Genomic DNA, 24,861 nt, shown 5'->3' on the forward strand with positions numbered 1-24,861 from the left:
GCTATTCTGATTTTCCCAGTCATACAGTGCAGTGGTGGACGAGGGATCTATTGAGTTGTTCATTCTAACTGAACCAAACTCTGTTCATTTATCAAAACTGTTCAATGTTGTCTGATTCCTGTGTCGTGCAATTTGCAATTTGTTGTCAAACAATCAGTTTCTTCTGTGTGAACTCACTGTAACACAGTGCAGCTGATACAATTTTTGCGATTGGTTCTTTGTTTCAATGCCCCAAATGCTATCTGGAAAAGGGAGACAAGCAGAAAGAAAAATAGGAGCAAGCCACGTCCCTGGGTGGTCTCGAACCACCAACCTTTCGATTAACAGCCGAACGCGCTAACCAATTGCGCCACAGAGACTTTGCCAGGAGTGCTCCTCAAGCTAGCTTAAACGAGGGTGTCAGTCACTGACAGCTTCACATTCCGACTCGCGGAATAACAATTATTTCCATCATGTTTCTTTTTCCAAAATAAATAGTGGGGCAGACATTTTGGACACATGGGTTCAGTCTGATCATTCCCACTGCAGAGGCATGTATGCCAGCGGGCACAAGCTCTCCTGCAGCCGCTGCCATCCATCTGGGGACTTAATGATGTCCCATCACATTGCTCAGCCATTGAATTGCAAATCTGAGAGACAAAGAATGGAATCCACAGAGAAGTAGATTCGCACTGGCGGAGCTGGTGTCCCATGTTTGAGATTTTAATCTGTGGTCCCACTGCCCGGCAGATGTCACTGTTTTGCAGGGAGCAGGGAGCCGTGTCCTATCCAACTCCTGTCCATAGAACACGATAGCAAGAATAGATTCTCTCCTCATTATAGTGGTGCAGTTTGTGGAAGCTGTTCCGTTTCTTGCGACAGTGAATGCACTTCCTATCTGCGTGGTTCTCACCCCCAGAGCACAACAATGTATGCAATGTAGAAAGATTGGTCACGCGAAGTTGCCCCAAATTTCGCATTTTAAAAGAAGCATGGAAACAATTTCAAATGGACTTCCATGTCTGAAAAGCACTTTGGGGTGGCGACGGTGGTGCTGGAAGGCGGTGTATTAATTCGAAGATTTCATTCTTTCTCATTTCCAAACCCGGTTTATTGACCCCCACTGCTCAGGGTATGATGTCCTTGAAGCCATAAAATCCATGTTCCTCATAGTTGAAAACACTTCAAACAAATCTCCCCTTGGTTTCCTGCAGAATAATTTCTCGTAGCTCATCCTGATATGACTATTGTCCAGCAGGACAGCCAAATATTCTCCACTCATCGTTTAACTTTTTTTTATTTCGGTTTGCATCTTGTTACGCGCCCATCCATCGCGAACAGGCCGTTGCCATTGTCGGTCCGTGACTTTGAGCAGATTTTTCGTCAGGGGCCTGAGAGGAGCTTGTCATGTTTAATGTGCGGTAATTCATTGTACATGAGGGGGATCAAACAAACTAGCCTCACACTCGGAAAGAAGAGCTTTATGCGCTCACAAAGCAGCAACTGTGACATGAACAAAGCTGTATGGTAAAAGACACAGTTTGAGCGGCGACTCAGCCGGTGGAATCGCGAGCATGGGTTCAACAAGCAGCATTAAAATGGACCTGCGCCCAACGTGGTGCTCGAACACACGACCCTAAAATTAAGGGACTTATGTTCTACCGAGTGAGCGAGCCGGAAATATTAAGGATTTCAAATTACATCAAACATCGCAGTGACATAACTGGCTGATTGCAGCGAATGTGAAGAAGCATGCCTCCCAGAAGCCCATGGGTTCAAACCTCTCCACTCAATTATCAATAACACTATTCACAGCTTCCGAACCAAAGCGCACCTCCTTGAAACTATTGTGACCCAGTTTCCACACGAATTATTCCACGTGTTTAACATTTTCTCTTTTTGTGTCAGCATTTTCAGACGAAACTATCTTTAACAGTCGCCAGAAAGTGAATTGCAATCCTGACAGAGAAAAACGTTAAACACGTTCTGTACCAATAATTCCATGGGGATAATTTTCAGATTTACAGCAGTGTACTTTTTCCGAAATGAAAGAATTTTACGGTGAGAAGATATAGAATGTTAGTGTCAAATTTATTGCTGGCCGAGTTACACTCACTCAGGTTCGAATGAGCAGCTCAGAGGTTCAGTGAGTGGGCTGTATTAGACCGTCGTGATCGTGGGCCTGTGCTCAGTGTAATGGGATGCTTGTCCCGGATTGTCGTATGTTGTGTCCCAGGGATGAGCAGTAGCCCACTGATTGAAGCTGCAGTTGGCACGCTCTGATTCCAGCGGATGAATGGACATTACAGAGGCGGAATATTGCTGCTATTCTGATTTTCCCAGTCATACAGTGCAGTGGTGGACGAGGGATCTATTGAGTTGTTCATTCTAACTGAACCAAACTCTGTTCATTTGTCAAAACTGTTCAATGTTGTCTGATTCCTGTGTCGTGCAATTTGCAATTTGTTGTCAAACAATCAGTTACTTCCGTGTGAACTCACTGTAACACAGTGCAGCTGATACAGTTTTTGCGATTGGTTCTTAGTTGCAATGTCCCAAATGCTGTTCTGGAAAAGGGAGACAAGCAAAAAGAAAAATAGGAGCAAACCACGTCCCTGGATGGTCTCGAACCACCAACCTTTCGGTTAACAGCAGAACGCGCTAACCAATTGCGCCACAGAGACTTAGACATGAGCGATCCTCAAGCTAGCTGAAACGAGGGTGTCAGTCACTGATAGCTTCACATTCCGACTCGCGGAATGACAATTATTTCCATCAGGTTTCTTTTTCCAAAGTAAATAGTGGGGCAGACATTTTGGACACATGGGTTCAGTCTGATCATTCCCACTGCAGAGGCATGTATGCCAGCGGGCACAAGATCTCCTGCAACCGCTGCCATCCATTTGGGGACTTTATGATGTCCCATCTCATTGCTCAGCGATTGAATTGCAAATCTGAGAGACAAAGAATGGAATCCACAGAGAAGTAGATTGGCAGGCACTGGCGGAGGTGGTGTCCCATGTTTGAGATTTTAATCTGTGGTCCCACTGCCCTGTAGGTGTCACTGTTTTGCAGGGAGCAGGGAACCGTGTCCTATCCAACTTCGGTCCCTCGAACACGATAGCAAGATTAGATTCTCTCCTCATTATAGTGGTGCAGTTTGTGGAAGCTGTTCCGTTTCTTGCGACAGTGAATGCATTTCCTATCTGCGTGATTCTCACCCCCAGAGCACAACAATGTATGCAATGTAGAAAGATTGGTCACGCTAAGTTGCCCCAAATTTCGCATTTTAAAAGAAGCATGGAAACAATTTCAAATGGACTTCCATGTCTGAAAAGCACTTTGGGGTGGCGGTGGTGCTGGAAGGCGGTGTATTAATTCGAAGATTTCATTCTTTCTCATTTCCAAACCCGGTTTATTGACCCCACTGATCAGGGTATGATGTCCTTGAAGCCATAAAATCCATGTTCCTCATAGTTGAAAACACTTCAAACAAATCTCCCCTTGGTTTCCTGCAGAATAATTTCTCGTAGCTCATCCGGATATGACTATTGTCCAGTAGGACAGCCAAATATTCTCCACTCATCGTTTAACCTTTTTTTATTTCGGTTTGCATCTTGTTGCGCGCCCATCCATCGCGATCAGGCCGTTGCCATTGTCGTTCCGTGACTCTGAGCAGATTTTTCGTTCAGGGGCCTGAGAGGAGCTTGTCATGTTTAAAGTGCGGTAATTCATTGTACATGAGGGGGATCAAACAAACTAGCCTCACACTTGGAAAGAAGAGCTTTATGCGCTCACAAAGCAGCAACTGTGAGATGAACAAAGCTGTATGGTAAAAGACACAGTTTGAGCGGCGCCTCAGCCGGGGGAATCGCGAGCATGGGTTCAACAAGCAGCATGAAAATGGACCTGCGCCCAACGTGGTGCTCGAACACACGACCCTGAAATTAAGAGACGCGTGTTCTACCGAGTGAGCGAGCCGGAAATATTAAGGATTTCAAATTACATCAAACATCGCAGTGACATAACTGGCTCATTGCAGCGAATGTTAAGAAACATGCCTCGCAGAAGCCCATGGGGTCTAACCTCTCCACTCAATTATCAACAACATTATTCACAGCTTCCGAACCTAAGCACACCTCCTTGAAACTATTGTGACCCAGTTTCCACACGAATTATTCCACGTGTTTAACATTTTCTCGTTTTGTGTCAGCATTTTCAGACGAAACTATCTTTAACAGTCGCCAGAAAGTGAATTGCAATCCTGACAGAGAAAAACGTTAGACCCGTTCTGTACCAATAATTCCATGGGGATAATTTTCAGATTTACAGCAGTGTACTTTTTCCGAAATGAAAGAATTTTAAGGTGAGAAGATATAGAATGTTAGTGTCAAATTTATTGCTGGCCGAGTTACACTCACTCAGGTTCGAATGAGCAGCTCAGAGGTTCAGTGAGTGGGCTGTATTAGACCGTCGTGATCGCGGGCCTGTGCTCAGTGTCATGGGATGCTTGTCCCGGGTTGTCGTATGTTGTGTCCCAGGGATGAGCAGTAGCCCACTGATTGAAGCTGCAGTTGGCACGCTCTGATTCCAGCGGATGAATGGACATTACAGAGGCGGAATATTGCTGCTATTCTGATTTTCCCAGTCATACAGTGCAGTGGTGGACGAGGGATCTATTGAGTTGTTCATTCTAACTGAACCAAACTCTGTTCATTTGTCAAAACTGTTCAATGTTGTCTGATTCCTGTGTCGTGCAATTTGCAATTTGTTGTCAAACAATCAGTTACTTCCGTGTGAACTCACTGTAACACAGTGCAGCTGATACAGTTTTTGCGATTGGTTCTTAGTTGCAATGTCCCAAATGCTGTTCTGGAAAAGGGAGACAAGCAAAAAGAAAAATAGGAACAAACCACGTCCCTGGGTGGTCTCGAACCACCAACCTTTCGGTTAACAGCCGAACGCTATAACCAATTGCGCCACAGAGACTTGGACATGAGCGCCCCTCAAGCTAGCTTAAACGATGGTGTCAGTCACTGATAGCTTCACATTCCGACTCGCGGAATGACAATTATTTCCATCAGGTTTCTTTTTCCAAAGTAAATAGTGGGGCAGACATTTTGGACACATGGGTTCAGTCTGATCATTCCCACTGCAGAGGCATGTATGCCAGCGGGCACAAGATCTCCTGCAACGGCTGCCATCCATTTGGGGACTTTATGATGTCCCATCTCATTGCTCAGCGATTGAATTGCAAATCTGAGAGACAAAGAATGGAATCCACAGAGAAGTAGATTGGCAGGCACTGGCGGAGGTGGTGTCCCATGTTTGAGATTTTAATCTGTGGTCCTACTGCCCTGTAGGTGTCACTGTTTTGCAGGGAGCAGGGAACCGTGTCCTATCCAACTTCTGTCCCTCGAACACGATAGCAAGATTAGATTCTCTCCTCATTATAGTGGTGCAGTTTGTGGAAGCTGTTCCGTTTCTTGCGACAGTGAATGCATTTCCTATCTGCGTGATTCTCACCCCCAGAGCACAACAATGTATGCAATGTAGAAAGATTGGTCACGCTAAGTTGCCCCAAATTTCGCATTTTAAAAGAAGCATGGAAACAATTTCAAATGGACTTCCATGTCTGAAAAGCACTTTGGGGTGGCGGTGGTGCTGGAAGGCGGTGTATTAATTCGAAGATTTCAATCTTTCTCATTTCCAAACCCGGTTTATTGACCCCACTGATCAGGGTATGATGTCCTTGAAGCCATAAAATCCATGTTCCTCATAGTTGAAAACACTTCAAACAAATCTCCCCTTGGTTTCCTGCAGAATAATTTCTCGTAGCTCATCCGGATATGACTATTGTCCAGTAGGACAGCCAAATATTCTCCACTCATCGTTTAACTTTTTTTTATTTCGGTTTGCATCTTGTTACGCGCCCATCCATCGCGATCAGGCCGTTGCCATTGTCGTTCCGTGACTCTGAGCAGATTTTTCGTTCAGGGGCCTGAGAGGAGCTTGTCATGTTTAAAGTGCGGTAATTCATTGTACATGAGGGGGATCAAACAAACTAGCCTCACACTCGGAAAGAAGAGCTTTATGTGCTCACAAAGCAGCAACTGTGAGATGAACAAAGCTGTATGGTAAAAGACACAGTTTGAGCGGCGCCTCAGCCGGGGGAATCACGAGCATGGGTTCAACAAGCAGCATGAAAATGGACCTGCGCCCAACGTGGTGCTCGAACACACGACCCTGAAATTAAGAGACTCGTGTTCTACCGAGTGAGCGAGCCGGAAATATTAAGGATTTCAAATTACATCAAACATCGCAGTGACATAACTGGCTCATTGCAGCGAATGTTAAGAAACATGCCTCGCAGAAGCCCATGGGGTCTAACCTCTCCACTAATTATCAACAACATTATTCACAGCTTCCGAACCTAAGCACACCTCCTTGAAACTATTGTGACCCAGTTTCCACACGAATTATTCCACGTGTTTAACATTTTCTCGTTTTGTGTCAGCATTTTCAGACGAAACTATCTTTAACAGTCGCCAGAAAGTGAATTGCAATCCTGACAGAGAAAAAAGTTAAACCCGTTCTGTACCAATAATTCCATGGGGATAATTTTCAGATTTACAGCAGTGTACTTTTTCCGAAATGAAAGAATTTTACGGTGAGAAGATATAGAATGTTAGTGTCAAATTTATTGCTGGCCGAGTTACACTCACTCAGGTTCGAATGAGCAGCTCAGAGGTTCAGTGAGTGGGCTGTATTAGACCGTCGTGATCGCGGGCCTGTGCTCAGTGTCATGGGATGCTTGTCCCGGGTTGTCGTATGTTGTGTCCCAGGGATGAGCAGTAGCCCACTGATTGAAGCTGCAGTTGGCACGCTCTGATTCCAGCGGATGAATGGACATTACAGAGGCGGAATATTGCTGCTATTCTGATTTTCCCAGTCATACAGTGCAGTGGTGGACGAGGGATCTATTGAGTTGTTCATTCTAACTGAACCAAACTCTGTTCATTTGTCAAAACTGTTCAATGTTGTCTGATTCCTGTGTCGTGCAATTTGCAATTTGTTGTCAAACAATCAGTTTCTTCTGTGTGAACTCACTGTAACACAGTGCAGCTGATACAATTTTTGCGATTGGTTCTTTGTTTCAATGTCCCAAATGCTGTTCTGGAAAAGGGAGACAAGCAAAAAGAAAAATAGGAGCAAACCACGTCCCTGGGTGGTCTCGAACCACCAACCTTTCGGTTAACAGCCGAACGCGCTAACCAATTGCTCCACAGAGACTTTGCCAGGAGTGCTCCTCAAGCTAGCTTAAACGAGGGTGTCAGTCACTGACAGCTTCACATTCCGACTCGCGGAATAACAATTATTTCCATCATGTTTCTTTTTCCAAAATAAATAGTGGGGCAGACATTTTGGACACATGGGTTCAGTCTGATCATTCCCACTGCAGAGGCATGTATGCCAGCGGGCACAAGCTCTCCTGCAGCCGCTGCCATCCATCTGGGGACTTAATGATGTCCCATCACATTACTCAGCCATTGAATTGCAAATCTGAGAGACAAAGAATGGAATCCACAGAGAAGTAGATTCGCACTGGCGGAGCTGGTGTCCCATGTTTGAGATTTTAATCTGTGGTCCCACTGCCCGGTAGATGTCACTGTTTTGCAGGGAGCAGGGAGCCGTGTCCTATCCAACTCCTGTCCATAGAACACGATAGCAAGAATAGATTCTCTCCTCATTATAGTGGTGCAGTTTGTGGAAGCTGTTCCGTTTCTTGCGACAGTGAATGCACTTCCTATCTGCGTGGTTCTCACCCCCAGAGCACAACAATGTATGCAGTGTAGAAAGATTGGTCACGCTAAGTTGCCCCAAATTTCGCATTTTAAAAGAAGCATGGAAACAATTTCAAATGGACTTCCATGTCTGAAAAGCACTTTGGGGTGGCGGTGGTGCTGGAAGGCGGTGTATTAATTCGAAGATTTCATTCTTTCTCATTTCCAAACCCGGTTTATTGACCCCCACTGCACAGGGTATGATGTCCTTGAAGCCATAAAATCCATGTTCCTCATAGTTGATAACACTTCAAACAAATCTCCCCTTGGTTTCCTGCAGAATAATTTCTCGTAGCTCATCCTGATATGACTATTGTCCAGCAGGACAGCCAAATATTCTCCACTCATCGTTTAACTTTTTTTTATTTCGGTTTGCATCTTGTTACGCGCCCATCCATCGCGAACAGGCCGTTGCCATTGTCGGTCCGTGACTTTGAGCAGATTTTCCGTCAGGGGCCTGAGAGGAGCTTGTCATGTTTAATGTGCGGTAATTCATTGTACATGAGGGGGATCAAACAAACTAGCCTCACACTCGGAAAGAAGAGCTTTATGCGCTCACAAAGCAGCAACTGTGAGATGAACAAATGTATGGTAAAAGACACAGTTTGAGCGGCGACTCAGCCGGTGCAATCGCGAGCATGGGTTCAACAAGCAGCATTAAAATGGACCTGCGCCCAACGTGGTGCTCGAACACACGACCCTAAAATTAAGAGACTTATGTTCTACCGAGTGAGCGAGCCGGAAATATTAAGGATTTCAAATTACATCAAACATCGCAGTGACATAACTGGCTGATTGCAGCGAATGTGAAGAAACATGCCTCCCAGAAGCCCATGTGTTCAAACCTCACCACTCAATTATCAATAACATTATTCACAGCTTCCGAACCAAAGCGCACCTCCTTGAAACTATTGTGACCCAGTTTCCACACGAATTATTCCACGTGTTTAACATTTTCTCTTTTTGTGTCAGCATTTTCAGACGAAACTATCTTTAACAGTCGCCAGAAAGTGAATTGCAATCCTGACAGAGAAAAACGTTAAACACGTTCTGTACCAATAATTCCATGGGGATAATTTTCAGATTTACAGCAGTGTACTTTTTCCGAAATGAAAGAATTTTACGGTGAGAAGATATAGAATGTTAGTGTCAAATTTATTGCTGGCCTTGTTACACTCACTCAGGTTCGAATGAGCAGCTCAGAGGTTCAGTGAGTGGGCTGTATTAGACCGTCGTGATCGTGGGCCTGTGCTCAGTGTAATGGGATGCTTGTCCCGGATTGTCGTATGTTGTGTCCCAGGGATGAGCAGTAGCCCACTGATTGAAGCTGCAGTTGGCACGCTCTGATTCCAGCGGATGAATGGACATTACAGAGGCGGAATATTGCTGCTATTCTGATTTTCCCAGTCATACAGTGCAGTGGTGGACGAGGGATCTATTGAGTTGTTCATTCTAACTGAACCAAACTCTGTTCATTTGTCAAAACTGTTCAATGTTGTCTGATTCCTGTGTCGTGCAATTTGCAATTTGTTGTCAAACAATCAGTTACTTCCGTATGAACTCACTGTAACACAGTGCAGCTGATACAGTTTTTGCGATTGGTTCTTAGTTGCAATGTCCCAAATGCTGTTCTGGAAAAGGGAGACAAGCAAAAAGAAAAATGGGAGCAAACCACGTCCCTGGGTGGTCTCGAACCACCAACTTTTCGGTTAACAGCCGAACGCGCTAACCAATTGCGCCACAGAGACTTAGACATGAGCGCTCCTCAAGCTAGCTGAAACGAGGGTGTCAGTCACTGATAGCTTCACATTCCGACTCGCGGAATGACAATTATTTCCATCAGGTTTCTTTTTCCAAAGTAAATAGTGGGGCAGACATTTTGGACACATGGGTTCAGTCTGATCATTCCCACTGCAGAGGCATGTATGCCAGCGGGCACAAGATCTCCTGCAACCGCTGCCATCCATTTGGGGACTTTATGATGTCCCATCTCATTGCTCAGCGATTGAATTGCAAATCTGAGCGACAAAGAATGGAATCCACAGAGAAGTAGATTGGCAGGCACTGGCGGAGGTGGTGTCCCATGTTTGAGATTTTAATCTGTGGTCCCACTGCCCTGTCGGTGTCACTGTTTTGCAGGGAGCAGGGAACCGTGTCCTATCCAACTTCTGTCCCTCGAACACGATAGCAAGATTAGATTCTCTCCACATTATAGTGGTGCAGTTTGTGGAAGCTGTTCCGTTTCTTGCGACAGTGAATGCATTTCCTATCTGCGTGATTCTCACCCCCAGAGCACAACAATGTATGCAATGTAGAAAGATTGGTCACGCTAAGTAGCCCCAAATTTCGCATTTTAAAAGAAGCATGGAAACAATTTCAAATGGGCTTCCATGTCTGAAAAGCACTTTGGGGTGGCGGTGGTGCTGGAAGGCGGTGTATTAATTCGAAGATTTCATTCTTTCTCATTTCCAAACCCGGTTTATTGACCCCACTGATCAGGGTATGATGTCCTTGAAGCCATAAAATCCATGTTCCTCATAGTTGAAAACACTTCAAACAAATCTCCCCTTGGTTTCCTGCAGAATAATTTCTCGTAGCTCATCCGGATATGACTATTGTCCAGTAGGACAGCCAAATATTCTCCACTCATCGTTTAACTTTTTTTTATTTCGGTTTGCATCTTGTTACGCGCCCATCCATCGCGATCAGGCCGTTGCCATTGTCGTTCCGTGACTCTGAGCAGATTTTTAGTTCAGGGGCCTGAGAGGAGCTTGTCATGTTTAAAGTGCGGTAATTCATTGTACATGAGGGGGATCAAACAAACTAGCCTCACACTCGGAAAGAAGGGCTTTATGCGCTCACAAAGCAGCAACTGTGAGATGAACAAAGCTGTATGGTAAAAGACACAGTTTGAGCGGCGCCTCAGCCGGGGGAATCGCGAGCATGGGTTCAACAAGCAGCATGAAAATGGACCTGCGCCCAACGTGGTGCTCGAACACACGACCCTGAAATTAAGAGACTCGTGTTCTACCGAGTGAGCGAGCCGGAAATATTAAGGATTTCAAATTACATCAAACATCGCAGTGACATAACTGGCTCATTGCAGCGAATGTTAAGAAACATGCCTCGCAGAAGCCCATGGGGTCTAACCTCTCCACTCAATTATCAACAACATTATTCACAGCTTCCGAACCTAAGCACACCTCCTTGAAACTATTGTGACCCAGTTTCCACACGAATTATTCCACGTGTTTAACATTTTCTCGTTTTGTGTCAGCATTTTCAGACGAAACTATCTTTAACAGTCGCCAGAAAGTGAATTGCAATCCTGACAGAGAAAAACGTTAAACCCGTTCTGTACCAATAATTCCATGGGGATAATTTTCAGATTTACAGCAGTGTACTTTTTCCGAAATGAAAGAATTTTACGGTGAGAAGATATAGAATGTTAGTGTCAAATTTATTGCTGGCCGAGTTACACTCACTCAGGTTCGAATGAGCAGCTCAGAGGTTCAGTAAGTGGGCTGTATTAGACCGTCGTGATGGCGGGCCTGTGCTCAGTGTCATGGGATGCTTGTCCCGGGTTGTCGTATGTTGTGTACCAGGGATGAGCAGTAGCCCACTGATTGAAGCTGCAGTTGGCACGCTCTGATTCCAGCGGATGAATGGACATTACAGAGGCGGAATATTGCTGCTATTCTGATTTTCCCAGTCATACAGTGCAGTGGTGGACGAGGGATCTATTGAGTTGTTCATTCTAACTGAACCAAACTCTGTTCATTTGTCAAAACTGTTCAATGTTGTCTGATTCCTGTGTCGTGCAATTTGCAATTTGTTGTCAAACAATCAGTTACTTCCGTGTGAACTCACTGTAACACAGTGCAGCTGATACAGTTTTTGCGATTGGTTCTTAGTTGCAATGTCCCAAATGCTGTTCTGGAAAAGGGAGACAAGCCGAAAGAACAATAGGAGCATACCCCGTCCCTGGGTGGTCTCGAACCACCAACATTTCGGTTAACAGCCGAACGCGCTAACCAATTGCGCCACAGAGACTTGGACATGAGCGCTCCTCAAGCTAGCTGAAACGAGGATGTCAGTCACTGATAGCTTCACATTCCGACTCGCGGAATGACAATTATTTCCATCAGGTTTCTTTTTCCAAAGTAAATAGTGGGGCAGACATTTTGGACACATGGGTTCAGTCTGATCATTCCCACTGCAGAGGCATGTATGCCAGCGGGCACAAGATCTCCTGCAACGGCTGCCATCCATTTGGGGACTTTATGATGTCCCATCTCATTGCTCAGCGATTGAATTGCAAATCTGAGAGACAAAGAATGGAATCCACAGAGAAGTAGATTGGCAGGCACTGGCGGAGGTGGTGTCCCATGTTTGAGATTTTAATCTGTGGTCCCACTGCCCTGTAGGTGTCACTGTTTTGCAGGGAGCAGGGAACCGTGTCCTATCCAACTTCTGTCCCTCGAACACGATAGCAAGATTAGATTCTCTCCTCATTATAGTGGTGCAGTTTGTGGAAGCTGTTCCGTTTCTTGCGACAGTGAATGCATTTCCTATCTGCGTGATTCTCACCCCCAGAGCACAACAATGTATGCAATGTAGAAAGATTGGTCACGCTAAGTAGCCCCAAATTTCGCATTTTAAAAGAAGCATGGAAACAATTTCAAATGGGCTTCCATGTCTGAAAAGCACTTTGGGGTGGCGGTGGTGCTGGAAGGCGGTGTATTAATTCGAAGATTTCATTCTTTCTCATTTCCAAACCCGGTTTATTGACCCCACTGATCAGGGTATGATGTCCTTGAAGCCATAAAATCCATGTTCCTCATAGTTGAAAACACTTCAAACAAATCTCACCTTGGTTTCCTGCAGAATAATTTCTCGTAGCTCATCCGGATATGACTATTGTCCAGTAGGACAGCCAAATATTCTCCACTCATCGTTTAACTTTTTTTTATTTCGGTTTGCATCTTGTTACGCGCCCATCCATCGCGATCAGGCCGTTGCCATTGTCGTTCCGTGACTCTGAGCAGATTTTTAGTTCAGGGGCCTGAGAGGAGCTTGTCATGTTTAAAGTGCGGTAATTCATTGTACATGAGGGGGATCAAACAAACTAGCCTCACACTCGGAAAGAAGGGCTTTATGCGCTCACAAAGCAGCAACTGTGAGATGAACAAAGCTGTATGGTAAAAGACACAGTTTGAGCGGCGCCTCAGCCGGGGGAATCGCGAGCATGGGTTCAACAAGCAGCATGAAAATGGACCTGCGCCCAACGTGGTGCTCGAACACACGACCCTGAAATTAAGAGACTCGTGTTCTACCGAGTGAGCGAGCCGGAAATATTAAGGATTTCAAATTACATCAAACATCGCAGTGACATAACTGGCTCATTGCAGCGAATGTTAAGAAACATGCCTCGCAGAAGCCCATGGGGTCTAACCTCTCCACTCAATTATCAACAACATTATTCACAGCTTCCGAACCTAAGCACACCTCCTTGAAACTATTGTGACCCAGTTTCCACACGAATTATTCCACGTGTTTAACATTTTCTCGTTTTGTGTCAGCATTTTCAGACGAAACTATCTTTAACAGTCGCCAGAAAGTGAATTGCAATCCTGACAGAGAAAAACGTTAAACCCGTTCTGTACCAATAATTCCATGGGGATAATTTTCAGATTTACAGCAGTGTACTTTTTCCGAAATGAAAGAATTTTACGGTGAGAAGATATAGAATGTTAGTGTCAAATTTATTGCTGGCCGAGTTACACTCACTCAGGTTCGAATGAGCAGCTCAGAGGTTCAGTAAGTGGGCTGTATTAGACCGTCGTGATGGCGGGCCTGTGCTCAGTGTCATGGGATGCTTGTCCCGGGTTGTCGTATGTTGTGTACCAGGGATGAGCAGTAGCCCACTGATTGAAGCTGCAGTTGGCACGCTCTGATTCCAGCGGATGAATGGACATTACAGAGGCGGAATATTGCTGCTATTCTGATTTTCCCAGTCATACAGTGCAGTGGTGGACGAGGGATCTATTGAGTTGTTCATTCTAACTGAACCAAACTCTGTTCATTTGTCAAAACTGTTCAATGTTGTCTGATTCCTGTGTCGTGCAATTTGCAATTTGTTGTCAAACAATCAGTTACTTCCGTGTGAACTCACTGTAACACAGTGCAGCTGATACAGTTTTTGCGATTGGTTCTTAGTTGCAATGTCCCAAATGCTGTTCTGGAAAAGGGAGACAAGCCGAAAGAACAATAGGAGCATACCCCGTCCCTGGGTGGTCTCGAACCACCAACATTTCGGTTAACAGCCGAACGCGCTAACCAATTGCGCCACAGAGACTTGGACATGAGCGCTCCTCAAGCTAGCTGAAACGAGGATGTCAGTCACTGATAGCTTCACATTCCGACTCGCGGAATGACAATTATTTCCATCAGGTTTCTTTTTCCAAAGTAAATAGTGGGGCAGACATTTTGGACACATGGGTTCAGTCTGATCATTCCCACTGCAGAGGCATGTATGCCAGCGGGCACAAGATCTCCTGCAACGGCTGCCATCCATTTGGGGACTTTATGATGTCCCATCTCATTGCTCAGCGATTGAATTGCAAATCTGAGAGACAAAGAATGGAATCCACAGAGAAGTAGATTGGCAGGCACTGGCGGAGGTGGTGTCCCATGTTTGAGATTTTAATCTGTGGTCCCACTGCCCTGTAGGTGTCACTGTTTTGCAGGGAGCAGGGAACCGTGTCCTATCCAACTTCTGTCCCTCGAACACGATAGCAAGATTAGATTCTCTCCTCATTATAGTGGTGCAGTTTGTGGAAGCTGTTCCGTTTCTTGCGACAGTGAATGCATTTCCTATCTGCGTGATTCTCACCCCCAGAGCACAACAATGTATGCAATGTAGAAAGATTGGTCACGCTAAGTTGCCCCAAATTTCGCATTTTAAAAGAAGCATGGAAACAATTTCAAATGGACTTCCATGTCTGAAAAGCACTTTGGGGTGGCGGTGGTGCTGGAAGGCGGTGTATTAATTCGAAGATTTCATTCTTTCTCATTTCCAAACCCGGTTTATTGACCCCACTGATCAGGGTATGATGTCCTTGAAGCCATAAAATCCATGTTCCTCATAGTTGAAAACACTTCAAACAAATCTCCCCTTGGTTTCCTGCAGAATAATTTCTCGTAGCTCATCCGGATATGACTATTGTCCAGTAGGACAGCCAAATATTCTCCACTCATCGTTTAACTTTTTTTTATTTCGGTTTGCATCTTGTTACGCGCCCATCCATCGCGATCAGGCCATTGCCATTGTCGTTCCGTGACTCTGAGCAGATTTTTCGTTCAGGGGCCTGAGAGGAGCTTGTCATGTTTAAAGTGCGGTAATTCATTGTACATGAGGGGGATCAAACAAACTAGCCTCACACTCGGAAAGAAGAGCTTTATGCGCTCACAAAGCAGCAACTGTGAGATGAACAAAGCTGTATGGTAAAAGACACAGTTTGAGCGGCGCCTCAGCCGGGGGAATCGCGAGCATGGGTTCAACAAGCAGCATGAAAATGGACCTGCGCCCAACGTGGTGCTCGAACACACGACCCTGAAATTAAGAGACTCGTGTTCTACCGAGTGAGCGAGCCGGAAATATTAAGGATTTCAAATTACATCAAACATCGCAGTGACATAACTGGCTCATTGCAGCGAATGTTAAGAAACATGCCTCGCAGAAGCCCATGGGGTCTAACCTCTCCACTCAATTATCAACAACATTATTCACAGCTTCCGAACCTAAGCACACCTCCTTGAAACTATTGTGACCCAGTTTCCACACGAATTACTCCACGTGTTTAACATTTTCTCGTTTTGTGTCAGCATTTTCAGACGAAACTATCTTTAACAGTCGCCAGAAAGTGAATTGCAATCCTGACAGAGAAAAACGTTAAACCCGTTCTGTACCAATAATTCCATGGGGATAATTTTCAGATTTACAGCAGTGTACTTTTTCCGAAATGAAAGAATTTTACGGTGAGAAGATATAGAATGTTAGTGTCAAATTTATTGCTGGCCGAGTTACACTCACTCAGGTTCGAATGAGCAGCTCAGAGGTTCAGTGAGTGGGCTGTATTAGACCGTCGTGATCGCGGGCCTGTGCTCAGTGTCATGGGATGCTTGTCCCGGGTTGTCGTATGTTGTGTCCCAGGGATGAGCAGTAGCCCACTGATTGAAGCTGCAGTTGGCACGCTCTGATTCCAGCGGATGAATGGACATTACAGAGGCGGAATATTGCTGCTATTCTGATTTTCCCAGTCATACAGTGCAGTGGTGGACGAGGGATCTATTGAGTTGTTCATTCTAACTGAACCAAACTCTGTTCATTTGTCAAAACTGTTCAATGTTGTCTGATTCCTGTGTCGTGCAATTTGCAATTTGTTGTCAAACAATCAGTTACTTCCGTGTGAACTCACTGTAACACAGTGCAGCTGATACAGTTTTTGCGATTGGTTCTTAGTTGCAATGTCCCAAATGCTGTTCTGGAAAAGGGAGACAAGCAAAAAGAAAAATAGGAGCAAACCACGTCCCTGGGTGGTCTCGAACCACCAACCTTTCGGTTAACAGCCGAACGCGCTAACCAATTGCGCCACAGAGACTTGGCCAGGAGTGCTCCTCAAGCTAGCTTAAACGAGGGTGTCAGTCACTGATAGCTTCACATTCCGACTCGCGGAATGACAATTATTTCCATCAGGTTTCTTTTTCCAAAGTAAATAGTGGGGCAGTCATTTTGGACACATGGGTTCAGTCTGATCATTCCCACTGCAGAAGCATGTATGCCAGCGGGCACAAGCTCTCCTGCAGCCGCTGCCATCCATCTGGGGACTTAATGATGTCCCATCACATTGCTCAGCCATTGAATTGCAAATCTGAGAGACAGAGAATGGAATCCACAGAGAAGTAGATTCGCACTGGCGGAGCTGGTGTCCCATGTTTGAGATTTTAATCTGTGGTCCCACTGCCCGGTAGATGTCACTGTTTTGCAGGGAGCAGGGAGCCGTGTCCTATCCAACTCCTGTCCATAGAACACGATAGCAAGAATAGATTCTCTCCTCATTATAGTGGTGCAGTTTGTGGAAGCTGTTCCGTTTCTTGCGACAGTGAATGCACTTCCTATCTGCGTGGTTCTCAACCCCAGAGCACAACAATGTATGCAGTGTAGAAAGATTGGTCACGCTAAATTGCCCCAAATTTCGCATTTTAAAAGAAGCATGGAAACAATTTCAAATGGACTTCCATGTCTGAAAAGCACTTTGGGGTGGCGGTGGTGCTGGAAGGCGGTGTATTAATTCGAAGATTTCATTCTTTCTCATTTCCAAACCCGGTTTATTGACCCCCACTGCTCAGGGTATGATGTCCTTGAAGCCATAAAATCCATGTTCCTCATAGTTGAAAACACTTCAAACAAATCTCCCCTTGGTTTCCTGCAGAATAATTTCTCGTAGCTCATCCTGATATGACTATTGTCCAGCAGGACAGCCAAATATTCTCCACTCATCGTTTAACTTTTTTTTATTTCGGTTTGCATCTTGTTACGCGCCCATCCATCGCGAACAGGCCGTTGCCATTGTCGGTCCGTGACTTTGAGCAGATTTTTCGTCAGGGGCCTGAGAGGAGCTTGTCATGTTTAATGTGCGGTAATTCATTGTACATGAGGGGGATCAAACAAACTAGCCTCACACTCGGAAAGAAGAGCTTTATGCGCTCACAAAGCAGCAACTGTGAGATGAACAAAGCTGTATGGTAGAAGACACAGTTTGAGCGGCTACTCAGCCGGTGGAATCGCGAGCATGGGTTCAACAAGCAGCATTAAAATGGACCTGCGCCCAACGTGGTGCTCGAACACACGACCCTTAAATTAAGAGACTCGTGTTCTACCGAGTGAGCGAGCCGGAAATATTAAGGATTTCAAATTACATCAAACATCGCAGTGACATAACTGGCTGATTGCAGCGAATGTGAAGAAACATGCCTCCCAGAAGCCCATGGGTTCAAACCTCTCCACTCAATTATCAATAACATTATTCACAGCTTCCGAACCAAAGCGCACCTCCTTGAAACTATTGTGACCCAGTTTCCACACGAATTATTCCACGTGTTTAACATTTTCTCGTTTTGTGTCAGCATTTTCAGACGAAACTATCTTTACCAGTCGCCAGAAAGTGAATTGCAATCCTGACAGAGAAAAACGTTAAACCCGTTCTGTACCAATAATTCCATGGGGATAATTTTCAGATTACCAGCAGTGTACTTTTTCCGAAATGAAAGAATTTTACGGTGAGAAGATATAGTATGTTAGTGTCAAATTTATTGCTGGCCGAGTTACACTCACTCAGGTTCGAATGAGCAGCTCAGAGGTTCAGTGAGTGGGCTGTATTAGACCGTCGTGATCGCGGGCCTGTGCTCAGTGTCATGGGATGCTTGTCCCGGGTTGTCGTATGTTGTGTCCCAGGTATGAGCAGTAGCCCACTGATTGAAGCTGCAGTTGGCACGCTCTGATTCCAGCGGATGAATGGACATTACAGAGGCGGAATATTGCTGCTATTCTGATTTTCCCAGTCATACAGTGCAGTGGTGGACGAGGGATCTATTGAGTTGTTCATTCTAACTGAACCAAACTCTGTTCATTTGTCAAAACTGTTCAATGTTGTCTGATTCCTGTGTCGTGCAATTTGCAATTTGTTGTCAAACAATCAGTTTCTTCTGTGTGAACTCACTGTAACACAGTGCAGCTGATACAATTTTTGCGATTGGTTCTTTGTTTCAATGTCCCAAATGCTATCTGGAAAAGGGAGACAAGCAAAAAGAAAAATAGGAGCAAACCACGTCCCTGGGTGGTCTCGAACCACCAACCTTTCGGTTAACAGCCGAACGCGCTAACCAATTGCGCCACAGAGACTTGGTCAGAAGTGCTCCTCAAGCTAGCTTAAACGAGGGTGTCAGTCACTGATAGCTTCACATTCCGACTCGCGGAATAACAATTATTTCCATCATGTTTCTTTTTCCAAAATAAATAGTGGGGCAGACATTTTGGACACATGGGTTCAGTCTGATCATTCCCACTGCAGAGGCATGTATGCCAGCGGGCACAAGATCTCCTGCAACCGCTGCCATCCATTTGGGGACTTTATGATGTCCCATCTCATTGCTCAGCGATTGAATTGCAAATCTGAGAGACAAAGAATGGAATCCACAGAGAAGTATATTGGCAGGCACTGGCGGAGGTGGTGTCCCATGTTTGAGATTTTAATCTGTGGTCCCACTGCCCTGTAGATGTCACTGTTTTGCAGGGAGCAGGGAACCGTGTCCTATCCAACTCCTGTCCATAGAACACGATAGCAAGATTAGATTCTCTCCTCATTATAGTGGTGCAGTTTGTGGAAGCTGTTCCGTTTCTTGCGACAGTGAATGCATTTCCTATCTGCGTCATTCTCACCCCCAGAGCACAACAATGTATGCAATGTAGAAAGATTGGTCACGCTAAGTTGCCCCAAATTTCGCATTTTAAAAGAAGCATGGAAACAATTTCAAATGGACTTCCATGTCTGAAAAGCACTTTGGGGTGGCGGTGGTGCTGGAAGGCGGTGTATTAATTCGAAGATTTCATTCTTTCTCATTTCCAATCCCGGTTTATTGACCCCACTGATCAGGGTATGATGTCCTTGAAGCCATAAAATCCATGTTCCTCATAGTTGAAAACACTTCAAACAAATCTCACCTTGGTTTCCTGCAGAATAATTTCTCGTAGCTCATCCGGATATGACTATTGTCCAGTAGGACAGCCAAATATTCTCCACTCATCGTTTAACTTTTTTTTATTTCGGTTTGCATCTTGTTACGCGCCCATCCATCGCGATCAGGCCGTTGCCATTGTCGTTCCGTGACTCTGAGCAGATTTTTCGTTCAGGGGCCTGAGAGGAGCTTGTCATGTTTAAAGTGCGGTAATTCATTGTACATGAGGGGGATCAAACAAACTAGCCTCACACTCGGAAAGAAGAGCTTTATGCGCTCACAAAGCAGCAACTGTGAGATGAACAAAGCTGTATGGTAAAAGACACAGTTTGAGCGGCGCCTCAGCCGGGGGAATCGCGAGCATGGGTTCAACAAGCAGCATGAAAATGGACCTGCGCCCAACGTGGTGCTCGAACACACGACCCTGAAATTAAGAGACTCGTGTTCTACCGAGTGAGCGAGCCGGAAATATTAAGGATTTCAAATTACATCAAACATCGCAGTGACATAACTGGCTCATTGCAGCGAATGTTAAGAAACATGCCTCGCAGAAGCCCATGGGGTCTAACCTCTCCACTCAATTATCAACAACATTATTCACAGCTTCCGAACCTAAGCACACCTCCTTGAAACTATTGTGACCCAGTTTCCACACGAATTATTCCACGTGTTTAACATTTTCTCGTTTTGTGTCAGCATTTTCAGACGAAACTATCTTTAACAGTCGCCAGAAAGTGAATTGCAATCCTGACAGAGAAAAACGTTAAACCCGTTCTGTACCAATAATTCCATGGGGATAATTTTCAGATTTACAGCAGTGTACTTTTTCCGAAATGAAAGAATTTTACGGTGAGAAGATATAGAATGTTAGTGTCAAATTTATTGCTGGCCGAGTTACACTCACTCAGGTTCGAATGAGCAGCTCAGAGGTTCAGTAAGTGGGCTGTATTAGACCGTCGTGATCGCGGGCCTGTGCTCAGTGTCATGGGATGCTTGTCCCGGGTTGTCGTATGTTGTGTACCAGGGATGAGCAGTAGCCCACTGATTGAAGCTGCAGTTGGCACGCTCTGATTCCAGCGGATGAATGGACATTACAGAGGCGGAATATTGCTGCTATTCTGATTTTCCCAGTCATACAGTGCAGTGGTGGACGAGGGATCTATTGAGTTGTTCATTCTAACTGAACCAAACTCTGTTCATTTGTCAAAACTGTTCAATGTTGTCTGATTCCTGTGTCGTGCAATTTGCAATTTGTTGTCAAACAATCAGTTTCTTCTGTGTGAACTCACTGTAACACAGTGCAGCTGATACAATTTTTGCGATTGGTTCTTTGTTTCAATGTCCCGAGTGCTATCTGGAAAAGGGAGACAAGCAAAAAGAAAATAGGAGCAAACCACGTGCCTGGGTGGTCTCGAACCACCAACCTTTCGGTTAACAGCCGAACGCGCTAACCAATTGCGCCACAGAGACTTGGCCAGGAGTGCTCCTCAAGCTAGCTTAAACGAGGGTGTCAGTCACTGATAGCCTCACATTTCGACTCGCGGAATAACAATTATTTCCATCAGGTTTCTTTTTCCAAAATAAATAGTGGGGCAGACATTTTGGACACATGGGTTCAGTCTGATCATTCCCACTGCAGAGGCATGTATGCCAGCGGGCACAAGCTCTCCTGCAGCCGCTGCCATCCATCTGGGGACTTAATGATGTCCCATCACATTGCTCAGCCATTGAATTGCAAATCTGAGAGACAAAGAATGGAATCCACAGAGAAGTAGATTCGCACTGGCGGAGCTGGTGTCCCATGTTTGAGATTTTAATCTGTGGTCCCACTGCCCGGTAGATGTCACTGTTTTGCAGGGAGCAGGGAGCCGTGTCCGATCCAACTCCTGTCCATAGAACACGATAGCAAGAATAGATTCTCTCCTCATTATAGTGGTGCAGTTTGTGGAAGCTGTTCCGTTTCTTGCGACAGTGAATGCACTTCCTATCTGCGTGGTTCTCACCCCCAGAGCACACAATGTATGCAGTGTAGAAAGATTGGTCACGCTAAGTTGCCCCAAATTTCGCATTTTAAAAGAAGCATGGAAACAATTTCAAATGGACTTCCATGTCTGAAAAGCACTTTGGGGTGGCGGTGGTGCTGGAAGGCGGTGTATTAATTCGAAGATTTCATTCTTTCTCATTTCCAAACCCGGTTTATTGACCCCCACTGCTCAGGGTATGATGTCCTTGAAGCCATAAAATCCATGTTCCTCATAGTTGAAAACACTTCAAACAAATCTCCCCTTGGTTTCCTGCAGAATAATTTCTTGTAGCTCATCCTGATATGACTATTGTCCAGCAGGACAGCCAAATATTCTCCACTCATCGTTTAACTTTTTTTTATTTCGGTTTGCATCTTGTTACGCGCCCATCCATCGCGAACAGGCCGTTGCCATTGTCGGTCCGTGACTTTGAGCAGATTTTTCGTCAGGGGCCTGAGAGGAGCTTGTCATGTTTAATGTGCGGTAATTCATTGTACATGAGGGGGATCAAACAAACTAGCCTCACACTCGGAAAGAAGAGCTTTATGCGCTCACAAAGCAGCAACTGTGAGATGAACAAAGCTGTATGGTAAAAGACACAGTTTGAGCGGCTACTCAGCCGGTGGAATCGCGAGCATGGGTTCAACAAGCAGCATTAAAATGGACCTGCGCCCAACGTGGTGCTCGAACACACGACCCTTAAATTAAGAGACTCGTGTTCTAACGAGTGAGCGAGCCGGAAATATTAAGGATTTCAAATTACATCAAACATCGCAGTGACATAACTGGCTGATTGCAGCGAATGTGAAGAAACATGCCTCCCAGAAGCCCATGGGTTCAAACCTCTCCACTCAATTATCAATAACATTATTCACAGCTTCCGAACCAAAGCGCACCTCCTTGAAACTATTGTGACCCAGTTTCCACACGAATTATTCCACGTGTTTAACATTTTCTCGTTTTGTGTCAGCATTTTCAGACGAAACTATCTTTAACAGTCGCCAGAAAGTGAATTGCAATCCTGACAGAGAAAAACGTTAAACCCGTTCTGTACCAATAATTCCATGGGGATAATTTTCAGATTTACAGTAGTGTACTTTTTCCGAAATGAAAGAATTTTACGGTGAGAAGATATAGTATGTTAGTGTCAAATTTATTGCTGGCCGAGTTACACTCACTCAGGTTCGAATGAGCAGCTCAGAGGTTCAGTGAGTGGGCTGTATTAGACCGTCGTGATCGCGGGCCTGTGCTCAGTGTCATGGGATGCTTGTCCCGGGTTGTCGTATGTTGTGTCCCAGGGATGAGCAGTAGCCCATTGATTGAAGCTGCAGTTGGCACGCTCTGATTCCAGCGGATGAATGGACATTACAGAGGCGGAATATTGCTGCTATTCTGATTTTCCCAGTCATACAGTGCAGTGGTGGACGAGGGATCTATTGAGTTGTTCATTCTAACTGAACCAAACTCTGTTCATTTGTCAAAACTGTTCAATGTTGTCTGATTCCTGTGTCGTGCAATTTGCAATTTGTTGTCAAACAATCAGTTTCTTCTGTGTGAACTCACTGTAACACAGTGCAGCTGATACAATTTTTGCGATTGGTTCTTTGTTTCAATGTCCCAAATGCTATCTGGAAAAGGGAGACAAGCAAAAAGAAAAATAGGAGCAAACCACGTCCCTGGGTGGTCTCGAACCACCAACTTTTCGGTTAACAGCCGAACGCGCTAACCAATTGCGCCACAGAGACTTGGCCAGAAGTGCTTCTCAAGCTAGCTTAAACGAGGGTGTCAGTCACTGATAGCTTCACATTCCGACTCGCGGAATAACAATTATTTCCATCAGGTTTCTTTTTCCAAAATAAATAGTGGGGCAGACATTTTGGACACATGGGTTCAGTCTGATCATTCCCACTGCAGAGGCATGTATGCCAGCGGGCACAAGATCTCCTGCAACCGCTGCCATCCATTTGGTGACTTTATGATGTCCCATCTCATTGCTCAGCGATTGAATTGCAAATCTGAGAGACAAAGAATGGAATCCACAGAGAAGTATATTGGCAGGCACTGGCGGAGGTGGTGTCCCATGTTTGAGATTTTAATCTGTGGTCCCACTGCCCTGTAGATGTCACTGTTTTGCAGGGAGCAGGGAACCGTGTCCTATCCAACTCCTGTCCATAGAACACGATAGCAAGATTAGATTCTCTCCTCATTATAGTGGTGCAGTTTGTGGAAGCTGTTCCGTTTCTTGCGACAGTGAATGCACTTCCTATCTGCGTGGTTCTCAACCCCAGAGCACAACAATGTATGCAGTGTAGAAAGATTGGTCACGCTAAATTGCCCCAAATTTCGCATTTTAAAAGAAGCATGGAAACAATTTCAAATGGACTTCCATGTCTGAAAAGCACTTTGGGGTGGCGGTGGTGCTGGAAGGCGGTGTATTAATTCGAAGATTTCATTCTTTCTCATTTCCAAACCCGGTTTATTGACCCCCACTGCTCAGGGTATGATGTCCTTGAAGCCATAAAATCCATGTTCCTCATAGTTGAAAACACTTCAAACAAATCTCCCCTTGGTTTCCTGCAGAATAATTTCTCGTAGCTCATCCGGATATGACTATTGTCCAGTAGGACAGCCAAATATTCTCCACTCATCGTTTAACTTTTTTTTATTTCGGTTTGCATCTTGTTACGCGCCCATCCATCGCGATCAGGCCGTTGCCATTGTCGGTCCGTGACTCTGAGCAGATTTTTCGTTCAGGGGCCTGAGAGGAGCTTGTCATGTTTAAAGTGCGGTAATTCATTGTACATGAGGGGGATCAAACAAACTAGCCTCACACTCGGAAAGAAGAGCTTTATGCGCTCACAAAGCAGCAACTGTGAGATGAACAAAGCTGTATGGTAAAAGACACAGTTTGAGCGGCGACTCAGCCGGTGGAATCGCGAGCATGGGTTCAACAAGCAGCATTAAAATGGACCTGCGCCCGACGTGGTGCTCGAACACACGACCCTAAAATTAAGAGACTCATGTTCGACCTAGTGAGCGTGCCGGAAACATTAAGGATTTCAAATTACATCAAACATCGCAGTGACATAACTGGCTGATTGCAGCGAATGTGAAGAAACATGCCTCCCAGAAGCCCATGGGTTCAAACCTCTCCACTCAATTATCAATAACATTATTCACAGCTTCCGAACCAAAGCGCACCTCCTTGAAACTATTGT

General features: G+C 45.2%; 11 non-coding genes across 11 annotated transcripts; all 11 read right to left on the reverse strand.

Annotated features, from left to right (window-relative positions):
* Positions 1-285: 285 nt before the first annotated feature.
* trnan-guu (transfer RNA asparagine (anticodon GUU)) lies at positions 286-359 on the reverse strand. Its single transcript has one exon. It is a non-coding gene; the product is annotated as a tRNA-Asn (tRNA).
* Positions 360-2,589: 2,230 nt separating this feature from the next.
* On the reverse strand, positions 2,590-2,663 carry trnan-guu (transfer RNA asparagine (anticodon GUU)). Its single transcript has one exon. It is a non-coding gene; the product is annotated as a tRNA-Asn (tRNA).
* A 2,231-nt stretch (positions 2,664-4,894) lies between these two features.
* Positions 4,895-4,968, reverse strand: trnan-guu (transfer RNA asparagine (anticodon GUU)). Its single transcript has one exon. It is a non-coding gene; the product is annotated as a tRNA-Asn (tRNA).
* Positions 4,969-7,198: 2,230 nt separating this feature from the next.
* On the reverse strand, positions 7,199-7,272 carry trnan-guu (transfer RNA asparagine (anticodon GUU)). The gene has a single exon. It is a non-coding gene; the product is annotated as a tRNA-Asn (tRNA).
* Positions 7,273-9,497: 2,225 nt separating this feature from the next.
* trnan-guu (transfer RNA asparagine (anticodon GUU)) lies at positions 9,498-9,571 on the reverse strand. The gene has a single exon. It is a non-coding gene; the product is annotated as a tRNA-Asn (tRNA).
* A 2,231-nt stretch (positions 9,572-11,802) lies between these two features.
* On the reverse strand, positions 11,803-11,876 carry trnan-guu (transfer RNA asparagine (anticodon GUU)). The gene has a single exon. It is a non-coding gene; the product is annotated as a tRNA-Asn (tRNA).
* Positions 11,877-14,107: 2,231 nt separating this feature from the next.
* On the reverse strand, positions 14,108-14,181 carry trnan-guu (transfer RNA asparagine (anticodon GUU)). Its single transcript has one exon. It is a non-coding gene; the product is annotated as a tRNA-Asn (tRNA).
* A 2,231-nt stretch (positions 14,182-16,412) lies between these two features.
* trnan-guu (transfer RNA asparagine (anticodon GUU)) lies at positions 16,413-16,486 on the reverse strand. The gene has a single exon. It is a non-coding gene; the product is annotated as a tRNA-Asn (tRNA).
* Positions 16,487-18,712: 2,226 nt separating this feature from the next.
* trnan-guu (transfer RNA asparagine (anticodon GUU)) lies at positions 18,713-18,786 on the reverse strand. Its single transcript has one exon. It is a non-coding gene; the product is annotated as a tRNA-Asn (tRNA).
* Positions 18,787-21,015: 2,229 nt separating this feature from the next.
* trnan-guu (transfer RNA asparagine (anticodon GUU)) lies at positions 21,016-21,089 on the reverse strand. The gene has a single exon. It is a non-coding gene; the product is annotated as a tRNA-Asn (tRNA).
* A 2,225-nt stretch (positions 21,090-23,314) lies between these two features.
* trnan-guu (transfer RNA asparagine (anticodon GUU)) lies at positions 23,315-23,388 on the reverse strand. Its single transcript has one exon. It is a non-coding gene; the product is annotated as a tRNA-Asn (tRNA).
* Positions 23,389-24,861: the final 1,473 nt, after the last annotated feature.

The sequence above is a fragment of the Scyliorhinus torazame genome, chromosome 5 (genome assembly GCF_047496885.1).
Source record: "Scyliorhinus torazame isolate Kashiwa2021f chromosome 5, sScyTor2.1, whole genome shotgun sequence".
NCBI classification, from domain to species: Eukaryota; Metazoa; Chordata; class Chondrichthyes; order Carcharhiniformes; family Scyliorhinidae; genus Scyliorhinus; species Scyliorhinus torazame.